Source organism: Pseudophryne corroboree, chromosome 3 (assembly GCF_028390025.1).
Source record: "Pseudophryne corroboree isolate aPseCor3 chromosome 3, aPseCor3.hap2, whole genome shotgun sequence".
In the NCBI taxonomy this organism is placed as follows: Eukaryota; Metazoa; Chordata; class Amphibia; order Anura; family Myobatrachidae; genus Pseudophryne; species Pseudophryne corroboree.
In genome coordinates this window covers 130899120-130925766 of record NC_086446.1, presented here as the reverse complement: position 1 = coordinate 130925766, position 26647 = coordinate 130899120, and positions in this window count along the sequence as shown.

The window sequence follows — 26647 nt, the reverse complement described above, 5'->3', positions numbered from 1 at the left end:
GTAAAATAGAAACATAATAACATGGGATTCAAACCAACAACCGTCTTAATTTGATAGTGCAAACCCAACAACTTACTAACTGTGCTAACCAGACTGTGCATACCAGACGCACAATTTATCAGAGATTTAAGTGAATAAACTACAGTGTCCAAGGTACTAAACATAATATATTCTATGGGGTGTCATAAGCAAGTCATTAGAATACTTTCCTACTAAATTTATAAGACATAAGCATTCAATATTTGAGTAAACAAAGAGAAAATAAAGCTATCAATTGGGTTTCACTAAAAAGTCCATTGGAAGACTTGGCTATTGTTGTTAAAAGACATAGGCATTCATATTGTAGAGCCACAAACCACACTAGAAAAATAGAAACATGATAACATGGGATTCGAACCAATGACAGTCTTAATTTGATAGTGCAAACCTAACACCTTACTAACTGTGCTAACCAGACTGAGCATACAAGACACACAATTTATCAGAGATTTAAGTGAATAAGCTACAGTGTCCAATGTACTAAACATAATATATTCTATGGGGTGTCATAAGCAAGTCATTAGAATACTTTCCTACTAAATTTATAAGACATAAGCATTCAATATTTGAGTAAACAAAGAGAAAATAAAGCTATATATTGGGTTTCACTAAAAAGTCCATTGGAAGACTTGACTATTGTTGTTAAAAGACATAGGCATTCATATTGTAGAGCCACAAACCACACTAGTAAAATAAAAATATGATAACATGGGATTCGAACCAATGTCAGTCTTAATTTGATAGTGCAAACCCAACACCTTACTAACTGTGCTAACCAGACTGTGCATAGCAGACACACAATTTATCAGAGATTAAAGTGAATAAGCTACAGTGTCCAAGGTACTAAACATGATATATTCTATGGGGTGTCATAAGCAAGTCATTAGAATACTTTCCTACTAAATTTATAAGACATAAGCATTCAATATTTGAGTAAACAAAGAGAAAATAAAGCTATCAATTGGGTTTCACTAAAAAGTCCATTGGAAGACTTGGCTATTGTTGTTAAAAGACATAGGCATTCATATTATAGAGCCACAAACCACACTAGTAAAATAGAAACATAATAACATGGGATTCAAACCAACAACCGTCTTAAGTTGATAGTGCAAACCCAACAACTTACTAACTGTGCTAACCAGACTGTGCATACCAGACGCACAATTTATCAGAGATTTAAGTGAATAAACTACAGTGTCCAAGGTACTAAACATAATATATTCTATGGGGTGTCATAAGCAAGTCATTAGAATACTTTCCTACTAAATTTATAAGACATAAGCATTCAATATTTGAGTAAACAAAGAGAAAATAAAGCTATCTATTGGGTTTCACTAAAAAGTCCATTGGAAGACTTGACTATTGTTGTTAAAAGACATAGGCATTCATATTATAGAGCCACAAACCACACTAGTAAAATAGAAACATGATAACATGGGATTCGAACCAATGACAGTCTTAATTTGATAGTGCAAAATCAACACCTTACTAACCGTGCTAACCAGACTGTGCATACCAGACACACAATTTATCAGAGATTTAAGTGAATAAGCTACAGTGTCCAAGGTACTAAACATAATATATTCTATGGGGTGTCATAAGCAAGTCATTAGAATACTTTCCTACTAAATTTATAAGACATAAGCATTCAATATTTGAGTAAACAAAGAGAAAATAAAGCTATCTATTGGGTTTCACTAAAAAGTCCATTGGAAGACTTGACTATTGTTGTTAAAAGACATAGGCATTCATATTGTAGAGCCACAAACCACACTAGTAAAATAAAAAGATGATAACATGGGATTCGAACCAATGACAGTCTTAATTTGATAGTGCAAACCCAACACCTTACTAACTGTGCTAACCAGACTGTGCATACCAGACACACAATTTATCAGAGATTTAAGTGAATAAGCTACAGTGTCCAATGTACTAAACATAATATATTCTATGGGGTGTCATAAGCAAGTCATTAGAATACTTTCCTACTAAATTTATAAGACATAAGCATTCAATATTTGAGTAAACAAAGAGAAAATAAAGCTATCTATTGGGTTTCACTAAAAAGTCCATTGGAAGACTTGACTATTGTTGTTAAAAGACATAGGCATTCATATTGTAGAGCCACAAACCACACTAGTAAAATAGAAACATGATAACATGGGATTCGAACCAATGACAGTCTTAATTTGATAGTGCAAACCCAACACCTTACTAACTGTGCTAACCAGACTGTGCATACAAGACACACAATTTATCAGAGATTTAAGTGAATAAGCTACAGTGTCCAATGTACTAAACATAATATATTCTATGGGGTGTCATAAGCAAGTCATTAGAATACTTTCCTACTAAATTTATAAGACATAAGCATTCAATATTTGAGTAAACAAAGAGAAAATAAAGCTATCTATTGGGTTTCACTAAAAAGTCCATTGGAAGACTTGACTATTGTTGTTAAAAGACATAGGCATTCATATTGTAGAGCCACAAACCACACTAGTAAAATAGAAACATGATAACATGGGATTCGAACCAATGACAGTCTTAATTTGATAGTGCAAACCCAAAACCTTACTAACTGTGCTAACCAGACTGTGCATACAAGACACACAATTTATCAGAGATTTAAGTGAATAAGCTACAGTGTCCAATGTACTAAACATAATATATTCTATGGGGTGTCATAAGCAAGTCATTAGAATACTTTCCTACTAAATTTATAAGACATAAGCATTCAATATTTGAGTAAACAAAGAGAAAATAAAGCTATCTATTGGGTTTCACTAAAAAGTCCATTGGAAGACTTGACTATTGTTGTTAAAAGACATAGGCATTCATATTGTAGAGCCACAAACCACACTAGTAAAATAAAAACATGATAACATGGGATTCGAACCAATGTCAGTCTTAATTTGATAGTGCAAACCCAACACCTTACTAACTGTGCTAACCAGACTGTGCATAGCAGACACACAATTTATCAGAGATTAAAGTGAATAAGCTACAGTGTCCAAGGTACTAAACATGATATATTCTATGGGGTGTCATAAGCAAGTCAGAATACTTTCCTACTAAATTTATAAGACATAAGCATTCAATATTTGAGTAAACAAAGAGAAAATAAAGCTATCAATTGGGTTTCACTAAAAAGTCCATTGGAAGACTTGGCTATTGTTGTTAAAAGACATAGGCATTCATATTATAGAGCCACAAACCACACTAGTAAAATAGAAACATAATAACATGGGATTCAAACCAACAACCGTCTTAATTTGATAGTGCAAACCCAACAACTTACTAACTGTGCTAACCAGACTGTGCATACCAGACGCACAATTTATCAGAGATTTAAGTGAATAAACTACAGTGTCCAAGGTACTAAACATAATATATTCTATGGGGTGTCATAAGCAAGTCATTAGAATACTTTCCTACTAAATTTATAAGACATAAGCATTCAATATTTGAGTAAACAAAGAGAAAATAAAGCTATCAATTGGGTTTCACTAAAAAGTCCATTGGAAGACTTGGCTATTGTTGTTAAAAGACATAGGCATTCATATTGTAGAGCCACAAACCACACTAGAAAAATAGAAACATGATAACATGGGATTCGAACCAATGACAGTCTTAATTTGATAGTGCAAACCTAACACCTTACTAACTGTGCTAACCAGACTGAGCATACAAGACACACAATTTATCAGAGATTTAAGTGAATAAGCTACAGTGTCCAATGTACTAAACATAATATATTCTATGGGGTGTCATAAGCAAGTCATTAGAATACTTTCCTACTAAATTTATAAGACATAAGCATTCAATATTTGAGTAAACAAAGAGAAAATAAAGCTATATATTGGGTTTCACTAAAAAGTCCATTGGAAGACTTGACTATTGTTGTTAAAAGACATAGGCATTCATATTGTAGAGCCACAAACCACACTAGTAAAATAAAAATATGATAACATGGGATTCGAACCAATGTCAGTCTTAATTTGATAGTGCAAACCCAACACCTTACTAACTGTGCTAACCAGACTGTGCATAGCAGACACACAATTTATCAGAGATTAAAGTGAATAAGCTACAGTGTCCAAGGTACTAAACATGATATATTCTATGGGGTGTCATAAGCAAGTCATTAGAATACTTTCCTACTAAATTTATAAGACATAAGCATTCAATATTTGAGTAAACAAAGAGAAAATAAAGCTATCAATTGGGTTTCACTAAAAAGTCCATTGGAAGACTTGGCTATTGTTGTTAAAAGACATAGGCATTCATATTATAGAGCCACAAACCACACTAGTAAAATAGAAACATAATAACATGGGATTCAAACCAACAACCGTCTTAAGTTGATAGTGCAAACCCAACAACTTACTAACTGTGCTAACCAGACTGTGCATACCAGACGCACAATTTATCAGAGATTTAAGTGAATAAACTACAGTGTCCAAGGTACTAAACATAATATATTCTATGGGGTGTCATAAGCAAGTCATTAGAATACTTTCCTACTAAATTTATAAGACATAAGCATTCAATATTTGAGTAAACAAAGAGAAAATAAAGCTATCTATTGGGTTTCACTAAAAAGTCCATTGGAAGACTTGACTATTGTTGTTAAAAGACATAGGCATTCATATTATAGAGCCACAAACCACACTAGTAAAATAGAAACATGATAACATGGGATTCGAACCAATGACAGTCTTAATTTGATAGTGCAAAATCAACACCTTACTAACCGTGCTAACCAGACTGTGCATACCAGACACACAATTTATCAGAGATTTAAGTGAATAAGCTACAGTGTCCAAGGTACTAAACATAATATATTCTATGGGGTGTCATAAGCAAGTCATTAGAATACTTTCCTACTAAATTTATAAGACATAAGCATTCAATATTTGAGTAAACAAAGAGAAAATAAAGCTATCTATTGGGTTTCACTAAAAAGTCCATTGGAAGACTTGACTATTGTTGTTAAAAGACATAGGCATTCATATTGTAGAGCCACAAACCACACTAGTAAAATAAAAAGATGATAACATGGGATTCGAACCAATGACAGTCTTAATTTGATAGTGCAAACCCAACACCTTACTAACTGTGCTAACCAGACTGTGCATACCAGACACACAATTTATCAGAGATTTAAGTGAATAAGCTACAGTGTCCAATGTACTAAACATAATATATTCTATGGGGTGTCATAAGCAAGTCATTAGAATACTTTCCTACTAAATTTATAAGACATAAGCATTCAATATTTGAGTAAACAAAGAGAAAATAAAGCTATCTATTGGGTTTCACTAAAAAGTCCATTGGAAGACTTGACTATTGTTGTTAAAAGACATAGGCATTCATATTGTAGAGCCACAAACCACACTAGTAAAATAAAAACATGATAACATGGGATTCGAACCAATGTCAGTCTTAATTTGATAGTGCAAACCCAACACCTTACTAACTGTGCTAACCAGACTGTGCATAGCAGACACACAATTTAACAGAGATTAAAGTGAATAAGCTACAGTGTCCAAGGTACTAAACATAATATATTCTATGGGGTGTCATAAGCAAGTCATTAGAATACTTTCCTACTAAATTTATAAGACATAAGCATTCAATATTTGAGTAAACAAAGAGAAAATAAAGCTATCTATTGGGTTTCACTAAAAAGTCCATTGGAAGACTTGACTATTGTTGTTAAAAGACATAGGCATTCATATTGTAGAGCCACAAACCACACTAGTAAAATAGAAACATGATAACATGGGATTCGAACCAATGACAGTCTTAATTTGATAGTGCAAAATCAACACCTTACTTACCGTGCTAACCAGACAGTGCATACCAGACACACAATTTATCAGAGATTTAAGTGAATAAGCTACAGTGTCCAAGGTACTAAACATAATATATTCTATGGGGTGTCATAAGCAAGTCATTAGAATACTTTCCTACTAAATTTATAAGACATAAGCATTCAATATTTGAGTAAACAAAGAGAAAATAAAGCTATCTATTGGGTTTCACTAAAAAGTCCATTGGAAGACTTGACTATTGTTGTTAAAAGACATAGGCATTCATATTATAGAGCCACAAACCACACTAGTAAAATAGAAACATGATAACATGGGATTCGAACCAATGACAGTCTTAATTTGATAGTGCAAAATCAACACCTTACTAACCGTGCTAACCAGACTGTGCATACCAGACACACAATTTATCAGAGATTTAAGTGAATAAGCTACAGTGTCCAAGGTACTAAACATAATATATTCTATGGGGTGTCATAAGCAAGTCATTAGAATACTTTCCTACTAAATTTATAAGACATAAGCATTCAATATTTGAGTAAACAAAGAGAAAATAAAGCTATCTATTGGGTTTCACTAAAAAGTCCATTGGAAGACTTGACTATTGTTGTTAAAAGACATAGGCATTCATATTGTAGAGCCACAAACCACACTAGTAAAATAGAAACATGATATTCGAACCAATGACAGTCTTAATTTGATAGTGCAAACCCAACACCTTACTAACTGTGCTAACCAGACTGTGCATACAAGACACACAATTTATCAGAGATTTAAGTGAATAAGCTACAGTGTCCAATGTACTAAACATAATATATTCTATGGGGTGTCATAAGCAAGTTATTAGAATACTTTCCTACTAAATTTATAAGACATAAGCATTCAATATTTGAGTAAACAAAGAGAAAATAAAGCTATCTATTGGGTTTCACTAAAAAGTCCATTGGAAGACTTGACTATTGTTGTTAAAACACATAGGCATTCATATTGTAGAGCAACAAACCACACTAGTAAAATAGAAACATGATAACATGGGATTCGAACCAATGACAGTCTTAATTTGATAGTGCAAACCCAACACCTTACTAACTGTGCTAACCAGACTGTGCATACAAGACACACAATTTATCAGAGATTTAAGTGAATAAGCTACAGTGTCCAATGTACTAAACATAATATATTCTATGGGGTGTCATAAGCAAGTCATTATAATACTTTCCTACTAAATTTATAAGACATAAGCATTCAATATTTGAGTAAACAAAGAGAAAATAAAGCTATCTATTGGGTTTCACTAAAAAGTCCATTGGAAGACTTGACTATTGTTGTTAAAAGACATAGGCATTCATATTGTAGAGCCACAAACCACACTAGTAAAATAAAAACATGATAACATGGGATTCGAACCAATGTCAGTCTTAATTTGATAGTGCAAACCCAACACCTTACTAACTGTGCTAACCAGACTGTGCATAGCAGACACACAATTTATCAGAGATTAAAGTGAATAAGCTACAGTGTCCAAGGTACTAAACATGATATATTCTATGGGGTGTCATAAGCAAGTCTTTAGAATACTTTCCTACTAAATTTATAAGACATAAGCATTCAATATTTGAGTAAACAAAGAGAAAATAAAGCTATCTATTGGGTTTCACTAAAAAGTCCATTGGAAGACTTGACTATTGTTGTTAAAAGACATAGGCATTCATATTGTAGAGCAACAAACCACACTAGTAAAATAGAAACATGATAACATGGGATTCGAACCAATGACAGTCTTAATTTGATAGTGCAAACCCAACACCTTACTAACTGTGCTAACCAGACTGTGCATACAAGACACACAATTTATCAGAGATTTAAGTGAATAAGCTACAGTGTCCAATGTACTAAACATAATATATTCTATGGGGTGTCATAAGCAAGTCATTAGAATACTTTCCTACTAAATTTATAAGACATAAGCATTCAATATTTGAGTAAACAAAGAGAAAATAAAGCTATCTATTGGGTTTCACTAAAAAGTCCATTGGAAGACTTGACTATTGTTGTTAAAAGACATAGGCATTCATATTGTAGAGCCACAAACCACACTAGTAAAATAAAAACATGATAACATGGGATTCGAACCAATGTCAGTCTTAATTTGATAGTGCAAACCCAACACCTTACTAACTGTGCTAACCAGACTGTGCATAGCAGACACACAATTTATCAGAGATTAAAGTGAATAAGCTACAGTGTCCAAGGTACTAAACATGATATATTCTATGGGGTGTCATAAGCAAGTCATTAGAATACTTTCCTACTAAATTTATAAGACATAAGCATTCAATATTTGAGTAAACAAAGAGAAAATAAAGCTATCAATTGGGTTTCACTAAAAAGTCCATTGGAAGACTTGGCTATTGTTGTTAAAAGACATAGGCATTCATATTATAGAGCCACAAACCACACTAGTAAAATAGAAACATAATAACATGGGATTCAAACCAACAACCGTCTTAATTTGATAGTGCAAACCCAACAACTTACTAACTGTGCTAACCAGACTGTGCATACCAGACGCACAATTTATCAGAGATTTAAGTGAATAAACTACAGTGTCCAAGGTACTAAACATAATATATTCTATGGGGTGTCATAAGCAAGTCATTAGAATACTTTCCTACTAAATTTATAAGACATAAGCATTCAATATTTGAGTAAACAAAGAGAAAATAAAGCTATCTATTGGGTTTCACTAAAAAGTCCATTGGAAGACTTGACTATTGTTGTTAAAAGACATAGGCATTCATATTATAGAGCCACAAACCACACTAGTAAAATAGAAACAAGATAACATGGGATTCGAACCAATGACAGTCTTAATTTGATAGTGCAAAATCAACACCTTACTAACCGTGCTAACCAGACTGTGCATACCAGACACACAATTTATCAGAGATTTAAGTGAATAAGCTACAGTGTCCAAGGTACTAAACATAATATATTCTATGGGGTGTCATAAGCAAGTCATTAGAATACTTTCCTACTAAATTTATAAGACATAAGCATTCAATATTTGAGTAAACAAAGAGAAAATAAAGCTATCTATTGGGTTTCACTAAAAAGTCCATTGGAAGACTTGACTATTGTTGTTAAAAGACATAGGCATTCATATTGTAGAGCCACAAACCACACTAGTAAAATAGAAACATGATAACATGGGATTCGAACCAATGACAGTCTTAATTTGATAGTGCAAACCCAACACCTTACTAACTGTGCTAACCAGACTGTGCATACAAGACACACAATTTATCAGAGATTTAAGTGAATAAGCTACAGTGTCCAATGTACTAAACATAATATATTCTATGGGGTGTCATAAGCAAGTCATTAGAATACTTTCCTACTAAATTTATAAGACATAAGCATTCAATATTTGAGTAAACAAAGAGAAAATAAAGCTATCTATTGGGTTTCACTAAAAAGTCCATTGGAAGACTTGACTATTGTTGTTAAAAGACATAGGCATTCATATTGTAGAGCAACAAACCACACTAGTAAAATAGAAACATGATAACATGGGATTCGAACCAATGACAGTCTTAATTTGATAGTGCAAACCCAACACCTTACTAACTGTGCTAACCAGACTGTGCATACAAGACACACAATTTATCAGAGATTTAAGTGAATAAGCTACAGTGTCCAATGTACTAAACATAATATATTCTATGGGGTGTCATAAGCAAGTCATTAGAATACTTTCCTACTAAATTTATAAGACATAAGCATTCAATATTTGAGTAAACAAAGAGAAAATAAAGCTATCTATTGGGTTTCACTAAAAAGTCCATTGGAAGACTTGACTATTGTTGTTAAAAGACATAGGCATTCATATTGTAGAGCCACAAACCACACTAGTAAAATAAAAACATGATAACATGGGATTCGAACCAATGTCAGTCTTAATTTGATAGTGCAAACCCAACACCTTACTAACTGTGCTAACCAGACTGTGCATAGCAGACACACAATTTATCAGAGATTAAAGTGAATAAGCTACAGTGTCCAAGGTACTAAACATGATATATTCTATGGGGTGTCATAAGCAAGTCATTAGAATACTTTCCTACTAAATTTATAAGACATAAGCATTCAATATTTGAGTAAACAAAGAGAAAATAAAGCTATCAATTGGGTTTCACTAAAAAGTCCATTGGAAGACTTGGCTATTGTTGTTAAAAGACATAGGCATTCATATTATAGAGCCACAAACCACACTAGTAAAATAGAAACATAATAACATGGGATTCAAACCAACAACCGTCTTAATTTGATAGTGCAAACCCAACAACTTACTAACTGTGCTAACCAGACTGTGCATACCAGACGCACAATTTATCAGAGATTTAAGTGAATAAACTACAGTGTCCAAGGTACTAAACATAATATATTCTATGGGGTGTCATAAGCAAGTCATTAGAATACTTTCCTACTAAATTTATAAGACATAAGCATTCAATATTTGAGTAAACAAAGAGAAAATAAAGCTATCTATTGGGTTTCACTAAAAAGTCCATTGGAAGACTTGACTATTGTTGTTAAAAGACATAGGCATTCATATTATAGAGCCACAAACCACACTAGTAAAATAGAAACAAGATAACATGGGATTCGAACCAATGACAGTCTTAATTTGATAGTGCAAAATCAACACCTTACTAACCGTGCTAACCAGACTGTGCATACCAGACACACAATTTATCAGAGATTTAAGTGAATAAGCTACAGTGTCCAAGGTACTAAACATAATATATTCTATGGGGTGTCATAAGCAAGTCATTAGAATACTTTCCTACTAAATTTATAAGACATAAGCATTCAATATTTGAGTAAACAAAGAGAAAATAAAGCTATCTATTGGGTTTCACTAAAAAGTCCATTGGAAGACTTGACTATTGTTGTTAAAAGACATAGGCATTCATATTGTAGAGCCACAAACCACACTAGTAAAATAGAAACATGATAACATGGGATTCGAACCAATGACAGTCTTAATTTGATAGTGCAAACCCAACACCTTACTAACTGTGCTAACCAGACTGTGCATACAAGACACACAATTTATCAGAGATTTAAGTGAATAAGCTACAGTGTCCAATGTACTAAACATAATATATTCTATGGGGTGTCATAAGCAAGTCATTAGAATACTTTCCTACTAAATTTATAAGACATAAGCATTCAATATTTGAGTAAACAAAGAGAAAATAAAGCTATCTATTGGGTTTCACTAAAAAGTCCATTGGAAGACTTGACTATTGTTGTTAAAAGACATAGGCATTCATATTGTAGAGCAACAAACCACACTAGTAAAATAGAAACATGATAACATGGGATTCGAACCAATGACAGTCTTAATTTGATAGTGCAAACCCAACACCTTACTAACTGTGCTAACCAGACTGTGCATACAAGACACACAATTTATCAGAGATTTAAGTGAATAAGCTACAGTGTCCAATGTACTAAACATAATATATTCTATGGGGTGTCATAAGCAAGTCATTAGAATACTTTCCTACTAAATTTATAAGACATAAGCATTCAATATTTGAGTAAACAAAGAGAAAATAAAGCTATCTATTGGGTTTCACTAAAAAGTCCATTGGAAGACTTGACTATTGTTGTTAAAAGACATAGGCATTCATATTGTAGAGCCACAAACCACACTAGTAAAATAAAAACATGATAACATGGGATTCGAACCAATGTCAGTCTTAATTTGATAGTGCAAACCCAACACCTTACTAACTGTGCTAACCAGACTGTGCATAGCAGACACACAATTTATCAGAGATTAAAGTGAATAAGCTACAGTGTCCAAGGTACTAAACATGATATATTCTATGGGGTGTCATAAGCAAGTCATTAGAATACTTTCCTACTAAATTTATAAGACATAAGCATTCAATATTTGAGTAAACAAAGAGAAAATAAAGCTATCAATTGGGTTTCACTAAAAAGTCCATTGGAAGACTTGGCTATTGTTGTTAAAAGACATAGGCATTCATATTATAGAGCCACAAACCACACTAGTAAAATAGAAACATAATAACATGGGATTCAAACCAACAACCGTCTTAATTTGATAGTGCAAACCCAACAACTTACTAACTGTGCTAACCAGACTGTGCATACCAGACGCACAATTTATCAGAGATTTAAGTGAATAAACTACAGTGTCCAAGGTACTAAACATAATATATTCTATGGGGTGTCATAAGCAAGTCATTAGAATACTTTCCTACTAAATTTATAAGACATAAGCATTCAATATTTGAGTAAACAAAGAGAAAATAAAGCTATCTATTGGGTTTCACTAAAAAGTCCATTGGAAGACTTGACTATTGTTGTTAAAAGACATAGGCATTCATATTATAGAGCCACAAACCACACTAGTAAAATAGAAACAAGATAACATGGGATTCGAACCAATGACAGTCTTAATTTGATAGTGCAAAATCAACACCTTACTAACCGTGCTAACCAGACTGTGCATACCAGACACACAATTTATCAGAGATTTAAGTGAATAAGCTACAGTGTCCAAGGTACTAAACATAATATATTCTATGGGGTGTCATAAGCAAGTCATTAGAATACTTTCCTACTAAATTTATAAGACATAAGCATTCAATATTTGAGTAAACAAAGAGAAAATAAAGCTATCTATTGGGTTTCACTAAAAAGTCCATTTGAAGACTTGACTATTGTTGTTAAAAGACATAGGCATTCATATTGTAGAGCCACAAACCACACTAGTAAAATAAAAAGATGATAACATGGGATTTGAACCAATGACAGTCTTAATTTGATAGTGCAAACCCAACACCTTACTAACTGTGCTAACCAGACTGTGCATACAATACACACAATTTATCAGAGATTTAAGTGAATAAGCTACAGTGTCCAAGGTACTAAACATAATATATTCTATGGGGTGTCATAAGCAAGTCATTAGAATACTTTCCTACTAAATTTATAAGACATAAGCATTCAATATTTGAGTAAACAAAGAGAAAATAAAGCTATCTATTGGGTTTCACTAAAAAGTCCATTGGAAGACTTGACTATTGTTGTTAAAAGACATAGGCATTCATATTGTAGAGCCACAAACCACACTAGTAAAATAAAAACATGATAACATGGGATTCGAACCAATGACAGTCTTAATTTGATAGTGCAAACCCAACACCTTACTAACTGTGCTAACCAGACTGTGCATAGCAGACAAACAATTTATCAGAGATTTAAGTGAATAAGCTACAGTGTCCAAGGTACTAAACATGATATATTCTATGGGGTGTCATAAGCAAGTCATTAGAATACTTTCCTACTAAATTTATAAGACATAAGCATTCAATATTTGAGTAAACAAAGAGAAAATAAAGCTATCTATTGGGTTTCACTAAAAAGTCCATTGGAAGACTTGACTATTGTTGTTAAAAGACATAGGCATTCATATTATAGAGCCACAAACCACACTAGTAAAATAAAATCATGATAACATGGGATTCGAACCAATGACAGTCTTAATATGATAGTGCAAACCCAACACCTTACTAACTGTGCTAACCAGACAGTGCATACCAGACACACAATTTATCAGAGATTTAAGTGAATAAGCTACAGTGTCCAAGGTACTAAACATAATATATTCTATGGGGTGTCATAAGCAAGTCAGAATACTTTCCTACTAAATTTATAAGACATAAGCATTCAATATTTGAGTAAACAAAGAGAAAATAAAGCTATCTATTGGGTTTCACTAAAAAGTCCATTGGAAGACTTGACTATTGTTGTTAAAAGACATAGGCATTCATATTATAGAGCCACAAACAACACTAGTAAAATAAAAACATGATAACATGGGATTCAAACCAACGACAGTCTTACTTTGATAGTACAAACCCAACACCTTACTAACTGTGCTAACCAGACAGTGCATACCAGACACACAATTTATCAGAGATTTAAGTGAATAAGCTACAGTGTCCAAGGTACTAAACATAATATATTCTATGGGGTGTCATAAGCAAGTCATTAGAATACTTTCCTACTAAATTTATAAGACATAGGCATTCAATATTTGAGTAAACAAAGAGAAAATAAAGCTATCTATTGGGTTTCACTAAAAAGTCCATTGGAAGACTTGACTATTGTTGTTAAAAGACATAGGCATTCATATTATAGAGCCACAAACCACACTAGTAAAATAAAAAGATGATAACATGGAATTCGAACCAATGACAGTCTTAATTTGATAGTGCAAAATCAACACCTTACTTACCGTGCTAACCAGACAGTGCATACCAGACACACAATTTATCAGAGATTTAAGTGAATAAGCTACAGTGTCCAAGGTACTAAACATAATATATTCTATGGGGTGTCATAAGCAAGTCATTAGAATACTTTCCTACTAAATTTATAAGACATAAGCATTCAATATTTGAGTAAACAAAGAGAAAATAAAGCTATCTATTGGGTTTCACTAAAAAGTCCATTGGAAGACTTGACTATTGTTGTTAAAAGACATAGGCATTCATATTATAGAGCCACAAACCACACTAGTAAAATAAAAAGATGATAACATGGGATTTGAACCAATGACAGTCTTAATTTGATAGTGCAAACCCAACACCTTACTAACTGTGCTAACCAGACTGTGCATACAAGACACACAATTTATCAGAGATTTAAGTGAATAAGCTACAGTGTCCAATGTACTAAACATAATATATTCTATGGGGTGTCATAAGCAAGTCATTAGAATACTTTCCTACTAAATTTATAAGACATAAGCATTCAATATTTGAGTAAACAAAGAGAAAATAAAGCTATCTATTGGGTTTCACTAAAAAGTCCATTGGAAGACTTGACTATTGTTGTTAAAAGACATAGGCATTCATATTATAGAGCCACAAACCACACTAGTAAAATAAAATCATGATAACATGGGATTCGAACCAATGACAGTCTTAATATGATAGTGCAAACCCAACACCTTACTAACTGTGCTAACCAGACAGTGCATACCAGACACACAATTTATCAGAGATTTAAGTGAATAAGCTACAGTGTCCAAGGTACTAAACATAATATATTCTATGGGGTGTCATAAGCAAGTCAGAATACTTTCCTACTAAATTTATAAGACATAAGCATTCAATATTTGAGTAAACAAAGAGAAAATAAAGCTATCTATTGGGTTTCACTAAAAAGTCCATTGGAAGACTTGACTATTGTTGTTAAAAGACATAGGCATTCATATTATAGAGCCACAAACAACACTAGTAAAATAAAAACATGATAACATGGGATTCAAACCAACGACAGTCTTACTTTGATAGTACAAACCCAACACCTTACTAACTGTGCTAACCAGACAGTGCATACCAAACACACAATTTATCAGAGATTTAAGTGAATAAGCTACAGTGTCCAAGGTACTAAACATAATATATTCTATGGGGTGTCATAAGCAAGTCATTAGAATACTTTCCTACTAAATTTATAAGACATAGGCATTCAATATTTGAGTAAACAAAGAGAAAATAAAGCTATCTATTGGGTTTCACTAAAAAGTCCATTGGAAGACTTGACTATTGTTGTTAAAAGACATAGGCATTCATATTGTAGAGCCACAAACCACACTAGTAAAATAGAAACATGATAACATGGGATTCGAACCAATGACAGTCTTAATTTGATAGTGCAAACCCAACACCTTACTAACTGTGCTAACCAGACTGTGCATACAAGACACACAATTTATCAGAGATTTAAGTGAATAAGCTACAGTGTCCAATGTACTAAACATAATATATTCTATGGGGTGTCATAAGCAAGTCATTAGAATACTTTCCTACTAAATTTATAAGACATAAGCATTCAATATTTGAGTAAACAAAGAGAAAATAAAGCTATCTATTGGGTTTCACTAAAAAGTCCATTGGAAGACTTGACTATTGTTGTTAAAAGACATAGGCATTCATATTGTAGAGCAACAAACCACACTAGTAAAATAGAAACATGATAACATGGGATTCGAACCAATGACAGTCTTAATTTGATAGTGCAAACCCAACACCTTACTAACTGTGCTAACCAGACTGTGCATACAAGACACACAATTTATCAGAGATTTAAGTGAATAAGCTACAGTGTCCAATGTACTAAACATAATATATTCTATGGGGTGTCATAAGCAAGTCATTAGAATACTTTCCTACTAAATTTATAAGACATAAGCATTCAATATTTGAGTAAACAAAGAGAAAATAAAGCTATCTATTGGGTTTCACTAAAAAGTCCATTGGAAGACTTGACTATTGTTGTTAAAAGACATAGGCATTCATATTGTAGAGCCACAAACCACACTAGTAAAATAAAAACATGATAACATGGGATTCGAACCAATGTCAGTCTTAATTTGATAGTGCAAACCCAACACCTTACTAACTGTGCTAACCAGACTGTGCATAGCAGACACACAATTTATCAGAGATTAAAGTGAATAAGCTACAGTGTCCAAGGTACTAAACATGATATATTCTATGGGGTGTCATAAGCAAGTCATTAGAATACTTTCCTACTAAATTTATAAGACATAAGCATTCAATATTTGAGTAAACAAAGAGAAAATAAAGCTATCAATTGGGTTTCACTAAAAAGTCCATTGGAAGACTTGGCTATTGTTGTTAAAAGACATAGGCATTCATATTATAGAGCCACAAACCACACTAGTAAAATAGAAACATAATAACATGGGATTCAAACCAACAACCGTCTTAATTTGATAGTGCAAACCCAACAACTTACTAACTGTGCTAACCAGACTGTGCATACCAGATGCACAATTTATCAGAGATTTAAGTGAATAAACTACAGTGTCCAAGGTACTAAACATAATATATTCTATGGGGTGTCATAAGCAAGTCATTAGAATACTTTTCTACTAAATTTATAAGACATAAGCATTCAATATTTGAGTAAACAAAGAGAAAATAAAGCTATCTATTGGGTTTCACTAAAAAGTCCATTGGAAGACTTGACTATTGTTGTTAAAAGACATAGGCATTCATATTATAGAGCCACAAACCACACTAGTAAAATAGAAACAAGATAACATGGGATTCGAACCAATGACAGTCTTAATTTGATAGTGCAAAATCAACACCTTACTAACCGTGCTAACCAGACTGTGCATACCAGACACACAATTTATCAGAGATTTAAGTGAATAAGCTACAGTGTCCAAGGTACTAAACATAATATATTCTATGGGGTGTCATAAGCAAGTCATTAGAATACTTTCCTACTAAATTTATAAGACATAAGCATTCAATATTTGAGTAAACAAAGAGAAAATAAAGCTATCTATTGGGTTTCACTAAAAAGTCCATTTGAAGACTTGACTATTGTTGTTAAAAGACATAGGCATTCATATTGTAGAGCCACAAACCACACTAGTAAAATAAAAAGATGATAACATGGGATTTGAACCAATGACAGTCTTAATTTGATAGTGCAAACCCAACACCTTACTAACTGTGCTAACCAGACTGTGCATACAAGACACACAATTTATCAGAGATTTAAGTGAATAAGCTACAGTGTCCAAGGTACTAAACATAATATATTCTATGGGGTGTCATAAGCAAGTCATTAGAATACTTTCCTACTAAATTTATAAGACATAAGCATTCAATATTTGAGTAAACAAAGAGAAAATAAAGCTATCTATTGGGTTTCACTAAAAAGTCCATTGGAAGACTTGACTATTGTTGTTAAAAGACATAGGCATTCATATTGTAGAGCCACAAACCACACTAGTAAAATAAAAACATGATAACATGGGATTCGAACCAATGACAGTCTTAATTTGATAGTGCAAACCCAACACCTTACTAACTGTGCTAACCAGACTGTGCATAGCAGACAAACAATTTATCAGAGATTTAAGTGAATAAGCTACAGTGTCCAAGGTACTAAACATGATATATTCTATGGGGTGTCATAAGCAAGTCATTAGAATACTTTCCTACTAAATTTATAAGACATAAGCATTCAATATTTGAGTAAACAAAGAGAAAATAAAGCTATCTATTGGGTTTCACTAAAAAGTCCATTGGAAGACTTGACTATTGTTGTTAAAAGACATAGGCATTCATATTATAGAGCCACAAACCACACTAGTAAAATAAAATCATGATAACATGGGATTCGAACCAATGACAGTCTTAATATGATAGTGCAAACCCAACACCTTACTAACTGTGCTAACCAGACAGTGCATACCAGACACACAATTTATCAGAGATTTAAGTGAATAAGCTACAGTGTCCAAGGTACTAAACATAATATATTCTATGGGGTGTCATAAGCAAGTCAGAATACTTTCCTACTAAATTTATAAGACATAAGCATTCAATATTTGAGTAAACAAAGAGAAAATAAAGCTATCTATTGGGTTTCACTAAAAAGTCCATTGGAAGACTTGACTATTGTTGTTAAAAGACATAGGCATTCATATTATAGAGCCACAAACAACACTAGTAAAATAAAAACATGATAACATGGGATTCAAACCAACGACAGTCTTACTTTGATAGTACAAACCCAACACCTTACTAACTGTGCTAACCAGACAGTGCATACCAGACACACAATTTATCAGAGATTTAAGTGAATAAGCTACAGTGTCCAAGGTACTAAACATAATATATTCTATGGGGTGTCATAAGCAAGTCATTAGAATACTTTCCTACTAAATTTATAAGACATAGGCATTCAATATTTGAGTAAACAAAGAGAAAATAAAGCTATCTATTGGGTTTCACTAAAAAGTCCATTGGAAGACTTGACTATTGTTGTTAAAAGACATAGGCATTCATATTATAGAGCCACAAACCACACTAGTAAAATAAAAAGATGATAACATGGAATTCGAACCAATGACAGTCTTAATTTGATAGTGCAAAATCAACACCTTACTTACCGTGCTAACCAGACAGTGCATACCAGACACACAATTTATCAGAGATTTAAGTGAATAAGCTACAGTGTCCAAGGTACTAAACATAATATATTCTATGGGGTGTCATAAGCAAGTCATTAGAATACTTTCCTACTAAATTTATAAGACATAAGCATTCAATATTTGAGTAAACAAAGAGAAAATAAAGCTATCTATTGGGTTTCACTAAAAAGTCCATTGGAAGACTTGACTATTGTTGTTAAAAGACATAGGCATTCATATTATAGAGCCACAAACCACACTAGTAAAATAAAAAGATGATAACATGGGATTTGAACCAATGACAGTCTTAATTTGATAGTGCAAACCCAACACCTTACTAACTGTGCTAACCAGACTGTGCATACAAGACACACAATTTATCAGAGATTTAAGTGAATAAGCTACAGTGTCCAATGTACTAAACATAATATATTCTATGGGGTGTCATAAGCAAGTCATTAGAATACTTTCCTACTAAATTTATAAGACATAAGCATTCAATATTTGAGTAAACAAAGAGAAAATAAAGCTATCTATTGGGTTTCACTAAAAAGTCCATTGGAAGACTTGACTATTGTTGTTAAAAGACATAGGCATTCATATTATAGAGCCACAAACCACACTAGTAAAATAAAATCATGATAACATGGGATTCGAACCAATGACAGTCTTAATATGATAGTGCAAACCCAACACCTTACTAACTGTGCTAACCAGACAGTGCATACCAAACACACAATTTATCAGAGATTTAAGTGAATAAGCTACAGTGTCCAAGGTACTAAACATAATATATTCTATGGGGTGTCATAAGCAAGTCAGAATACTTTCCTACTAAATTTATAAGACATAAGCATTCAATATTTGAGTAAACAAAGAGAAAATAAAGCTATCTATTGGGTTTCACTAAAAAGTCCATTGGAAGACTTGACTATTGTTGTTAAAAGACATAGGCATTCATATTATAGAGCCACAAACAACACTAGTAAAATAAAAACATGATAACATGGGATTCAAACCAACGACAGTCTTACTTTGATAGTACAAACCCAACACCTTACTAACTGTGCTAACCAGACAGTGCATACCAAACACACAATTTATCAGAGATTTAAGTGAATAAGCTACAGTGTCCAAGGTACTAAACATAATATATTCTATGGGGTGTCATAAGCAAGTCATTAGAATACTTTCCTACTAAATTTATAAGACATAGGCATTCAATATTTGAGTAAACAAAGAGAAAATAAAGCTATCTATTGGGTTTCACTAAAAAGTCCATTGGAAGACTTGACTATTGTTGTTAAAAGACATAGGCATTCATATTATAGAGCCACAAACCACACTAGTAAAATAAAAAGATGATAACATGGAATTCGAACCAATGACAGTCTTAATTTGATAGTGCAAAATCAACACCTTACTTACCGTGCTAACCAGACAGTGCATACCAGACACACAATTTAACAGAGATTTAAGTGAATAAGCTACAGTGTCCAAGGTACTAAACATAATATATTCTATGGGGTGTCATAAGCAAGTCATTAGAATACTTTCCTACTAAATTTATAAGACATAAGCATTCAATATTTGAGTAAACAAAGAGAAAATAAAGCTATCTATTGGGTTTCACTAAAAAGTCCATTGGAAGACTTGACTATTGTTGTTAAAAGACATAGGCATTCATATTATAGAGCCACAAACCACACTAGTAAAATAAAAAGATGATAACATGGGATTCGAACCAATGACAGTCTTAATTTGATAGTGCAAACCCAACACCTTACTAACTGTGCTAACCAGACTGTGCATACAAGACACACAATTTATCAGAGATTTAAGTGAATAAGCTACAGTGTCCAATGTACTAAACATAATATATTCTATGGGGTGTCATAAGCAAGTCATTAGAATACTTTCCTACTAAATTTATAAGACATAAGCATTCAATATTTGAGTAAACAAAGAGAAAATAAAGCTATCTATTGGGTTTCACTAAAAAGTCCATTGGAAGACTTGACTATTGTTGTTAAAAGACATAGGCATTCATATTGTAGAGCCACAAACCACACTTGTAAAATAGAAACATGATAACATGGGATTCGAACCAATGACAGTCTTAATTTGATAGTGCAAACCCAACACCTTACTAACTGTGCTAACCAGACTGTGCATACAAGACACACAATTTATCAGAGATTTAAGTGAATAAGCTACAGTGTCCAATGTACTAAACATAATATATTCTATGGGGTGTCATAAGCAAGTCATTAGAATACTTTCCTACTAAATTTATAAGACATAAGCATTCAATATTTGAGTAAACAAAGAGAAAATAAAGCTATCTATTGGGTTTCACTAAAAAGTCCATTGGAAGACTTGACTATTGTTGTTAAAAGACATAGGCATTCATATTGTAGAGCAACAAACCACACTAGTAAAATAGAAACATGATAACATGGGATTCGAACCAATGACAGTCTTAATTTGATAGTGCAAACCCAACACCTTACTAACTGTGCTAACCAGACTGTGCATACAAGACACACAATTTATCAGAGATTTAAGTGAATAAGCTACAGTGTCCAATGTACTAAACATAATATATTCTATGGGGTGTCATAAGCAAGTCATTAGAATACTTTCCTACTAAATTTATAAGACATAAGCATTCAATATTTGAGTAAACAAAGAGAAAATAAAGCTATCTATTGGGTTTCACTAAAAAGTCCATTGGAAGACTTGACTATTGTTGTTAAAAGACATAGGCATTCATATTATAGAGCCACAAACCACACTAGTAAAATAAAAAGATGATAACATGGAATTCGAACCAATGACAGTCTTAATTTGATAGTGCAAAATCAACACCTTACTTACCGTGCTAACCAGACAGTGCATACCAGACACACAATTTAACAGAGATTTAAGTGAATAAGCTACAGTGTCCAAGGTACTAAACATAATATATTCTATGGGGTGTCATAAGCAAGTCATTAGAATACTTTCCTACTAAATTTATAAGACATAAGCATTCAATATTTGAGTAAACAAAGAGAAAATAAAGCTATCTATTGGGTTTCACTAAAAAGTCCATTGGAAGACTTGACTATTGTTGTTAAAAGACATAGGCATTCATATTATAGAGCCACAAACCACACTAGTAAAATAAAAAGATGATAACATGGGATTCGAACCAATGACAGTCTTAATTTGATAGTGCAAACCCAACACCTTACTAACTGTGCTAACCAGACTGTGCATACAAGACACACAATTTATCAGAGATTTAAGTGAATAAGCTACAGTGTCCAATGTACTAAACATAATATATTCTATGGGGTGTCATAAGCAAGTCATTAGAATACTTTCCTACTAAATTTATAAGACATAAGCATTCAATATTTGAGTAAACAAAGAGAAAATAAAGCTATCTATTGGGTTTCACTAAAAAGTCCATTGGAAGACTTGACTATTGTTGTTAAAAGACATAGGCATTCATATTGTAGAGCCACAAACCACACTTGTAAAATAGAAACATGATAACATGGGATTCGAACCAATGACAGTCTTAATTTGATAGTGCAAACCCAACACCTTACTAACTGTGCTAACCAGACTGTGCATACAAGACACACAATTTATCAGAGATTTAAGTGAATAAGCTACAGTGTCCAATGTACTAAACATAATATATTCTATGGGGTGTCATAAGCAAGTCATTAGAATACTTTCCTACTAAATTTATAAGACATAAGCATTCAATATTTGAGTAAACAAAGAGAAAATAAAGCTATCTATTGGGTTTCACTAAAAAGTCCATTGGAAGACTTGACTATTGTTGTTAAAAGACATAGGCATTCATATTGTAGAGCAACAAACCACACTAGTAAAATAGAAACATGATAACATGGGATTCGAACCAATGACAGTCTTAATTTGATAGTGCAAACCCAACACCTTACTAACTGTGCTAACCAGACTGTGCATACAAGACACACAATTTATCAGAGATTTAAGTGAATAAGCTACAGTGTCCAATGTACTAAACATAATATATTCTATGGGGTGTCATAAGCAAGTCATTAGAATACTTTCCTACTAAATTTATAAGACATAAGCATTCAATATTTGAGTAAACAAAGAGAAAATAAAGCTATCTATTGGGTTTCACTAAAAAGTCCATTGGAAGACTTGACTATTGTTGTTAAAAGACATAGGCATTCATATTGTAGAGCCACAAACCACACTAGTAAAATAAAAACATGATAACATGGGATTCGAACCAAAGCCAGTCTTAATTTGATAGTGCAAACCCAACACCTTACTAACTGTGCTAACCAGACTGTGCATAGCAGACACACAATTTATCAGAGATTAAAGTGAATAAGCTACAGTGTCCAAGGTACTAAACATGATATATTCTATGGGGTGTCATAAGCAAGTCATTAGAATACTTTCCTACTAAATTTATAAGACATAAGCATTCAATATTTGAGTAAACAAAGAGAAAATAAAGCTATCAATTGGGTTTCACTAAAAAGTCCATTGGAAGACTTGGCTATTGTTGTTAAAAGACATAGGCATTCATATTATAGAGCCACAAACCACACTAGTAAAATAGAAACATAATAACATGGGATTCAAACCAACAACCGTCTTAATTTGATAGTGCAAACCCAACAACTTACTAACTGTGCTAACCAGACTGTGCATACCAGATGCACAATTTATCAGAGATTTAAGTGAATAAACTACAGTGTCCAAGGTACTAAACATAATATATTCTATGGGGTGTCATAAGCAAGTCATTAGAATACTTTCCTACTAAATTTATAAGACATAAGCATTCAATATTTGAGTAAACAAAGAGAAAATAAAGCTATCTATTGGGTTTCACTAAAAAGTCCATTGGAAGACTTGACTATTGTTGTTAAAAGACATAGGCATTCATATTATAGAGCCACAAACCACACTAGTAAAATAGAAACAAGATAACATGGGATTCGAACCAATGACAGTCTTAATTTGATAATGCAAACCCAACACCTTACTAACTGTGCTAACCAGACAGTGCATACCAGACACACAATTTATCAGAGATTTAAGTGAATAAGCTACAGTGTCCAAGGTACTAAACATAATATATTCTATGGGGTGTCATAAGCAAGTCAGAATACTTTCCTACTAAATTTATAAGACATAAGCATTCAATATTTGAGTAAACAAAGAGAAAATAAAGCTATCTATTGGGTTTCACTAAAAAGTCCATTTGAAGACTTGACTATTGTTGTTAAAAGACATAGGCATTCATATTGTAGAGCCACAAACCACACTAGTAAAATAAAAAGATGATAACATGGGATTTGAACCAATGACAGTCTTAATTTGATAATGCAAACCCAACACCTTACTAACTGTGCTAACCAGACTGTGCATACAAGACACACAATTTATCAGAGATTTAAGTGAATAAGCTACAGTGTCCAATGTACTAAACATAATATATTCTATGGGGTGTCATAAGCAAGTCATTAGAATACTTTCCTACTAAATTTATAAGACATAAGCATTCAATATTTGAGTAAACAAAGAGAAAATAAAGCTATCTATTGGGTTTCACTAAAAAGTCCATTGGAAGACTTGACTATTGTTGTTAAAAGACATAGGCATTCATATTGTAGAGCCACAAACCACACTAGTAAAATAAAAACATGATAACATGGGATTCGAACAAATGACAGTCTTAATTTGATAGTGCAAACCCAACACCTTACTAACTGTGCTAACCAGACTGTGCATAGCAGACAAACAATTTATCAGAGATTTAAGTGAATAAGCTACAGTGTCCAAGGTACTAAACATGATATATTCTATGGGGTGTCATAAGCAAGTCATTAGAATACTTTCCTACTAAATTTATAAGACATAAGCATTCAATATTTGAGTAAACAAAGAGAAAATAAAGCTATCTATTGGGTTTCACTAAAAAGTCCATTGGAAGACTTGACTATTGTTGTTAAAAGACATAGGCATTCATATTATAGAGCCACAAACCACACTAGTAAAATAAAATCATGATAACATGGGATTCGAACCAATGACAGTCTTAATATGATAGTGCAAACCCAACACCTTACTAACTGTGCTAACCAGACAGTGCATACCAGACACACAATTTATCAGAGATTTAAGTGAATAAGCTACAGTGTCCAAGGTACTAAACATAATATATTCTATGGGGTGTCATAAGCAAGTCATTAGAATACTTTCCTACTAAATTTATAAGACATAAGCATTCAATATTTGAGTAAACAAAGAGAAAATAAAGCTATCTATTGGGTTTCACTAAATAGTTCATTGGAAGACTTGACTATTGTTGTTAAAAGACATAGGCATTCATATTGTAGAGCCACAAACCACACTAGTAAAATAAAAACATGATAACATGGAATTCGAACCAATGACAGTCTTAATTTGATAGTGCAAACCCAACACCTTACTAACTGTGCTAAACAGACTGTGCATACCAGACACACAATTTATCAGAGATTTAAGTGAATAAGCTACAGTGTCCAAGGTACTAAACATAATATATTCTATGGGGTGTCATAAGCAAGTCAGAATACTTTCCTACTAAATTTATAAGACATAAGCATTCAATATTTGAGTAAACAAAGAGAAAATAAAGCTATCTATTGGGTTTCACTAAAAAGTCAATTGGAAGACTTGACTATTGTTGTTAAAAGACATAGGCATTCATATTATAGAGCCACAAACCACACTAGTAAAATAAAAACATGATAACATGGGATTCGAACCAACGACAGTCTTAATTTGATAGTGCAAACCCAACACCTTACTAACTGTGCTAACCAGACTGTGCATACAAGACACACAATTTATCAGAGATTTAAGTGAATAAGCTACAGTGTCCAATGTACTAAACATAATATATTCTATGGGGTGTCATAAGCAAGTCATTAGAATACTTTCCTACTAAATTTATAAGACATAAGCATTCAATATTTGAGTAAACAAAGAGAAAATAAAGCTATCTATTGGGTTTCACTAAAAAGTCCATTGGAAGACTTGACTATTGTTGTTAAAAGACATAGGCATTCATATTGTAGAGCCACAAACCACACTAGTAAAATAAAAACATGATAACATGGGATTCGAACCAATGTCAGTCTTAATTTGATAGTGCAAACCCAACACCTTACTAACTGTGCTAACCAGACTGTGCATAGCAGACACACAATTTATCAGAGATTAAAGTGAATAAACTACAGTGTCCAAGGTACTAAACATGATATATTCTATGGGGTGTCATAAGCAAGTCATTAGAATACTTTCCTACTAAATTTATAAGACATAAGCATTCAATATTTGAGTAAACAAAGAGAAAATAAAGCTATCTATTGGGTTTCACTAAAAAGTCCATTGGAAGACTTGACTATTGTTGTTAAAAGACATAGGCATTCATATTATAGAGCCACAAATCACACTAGTAAAATAAAAAGATGATAACATGGGATTCGAACCAACGACAGTCTTAATTTGATAGTGCAAATCAAACACCTTACTAACTGTGCTAACCAGACTGCGCATACAAAACACACAATTTATCAGAGATTTAAGTGAATAAGCTACAGTGTCCAAGGTACTAAACATAATATATTCTATG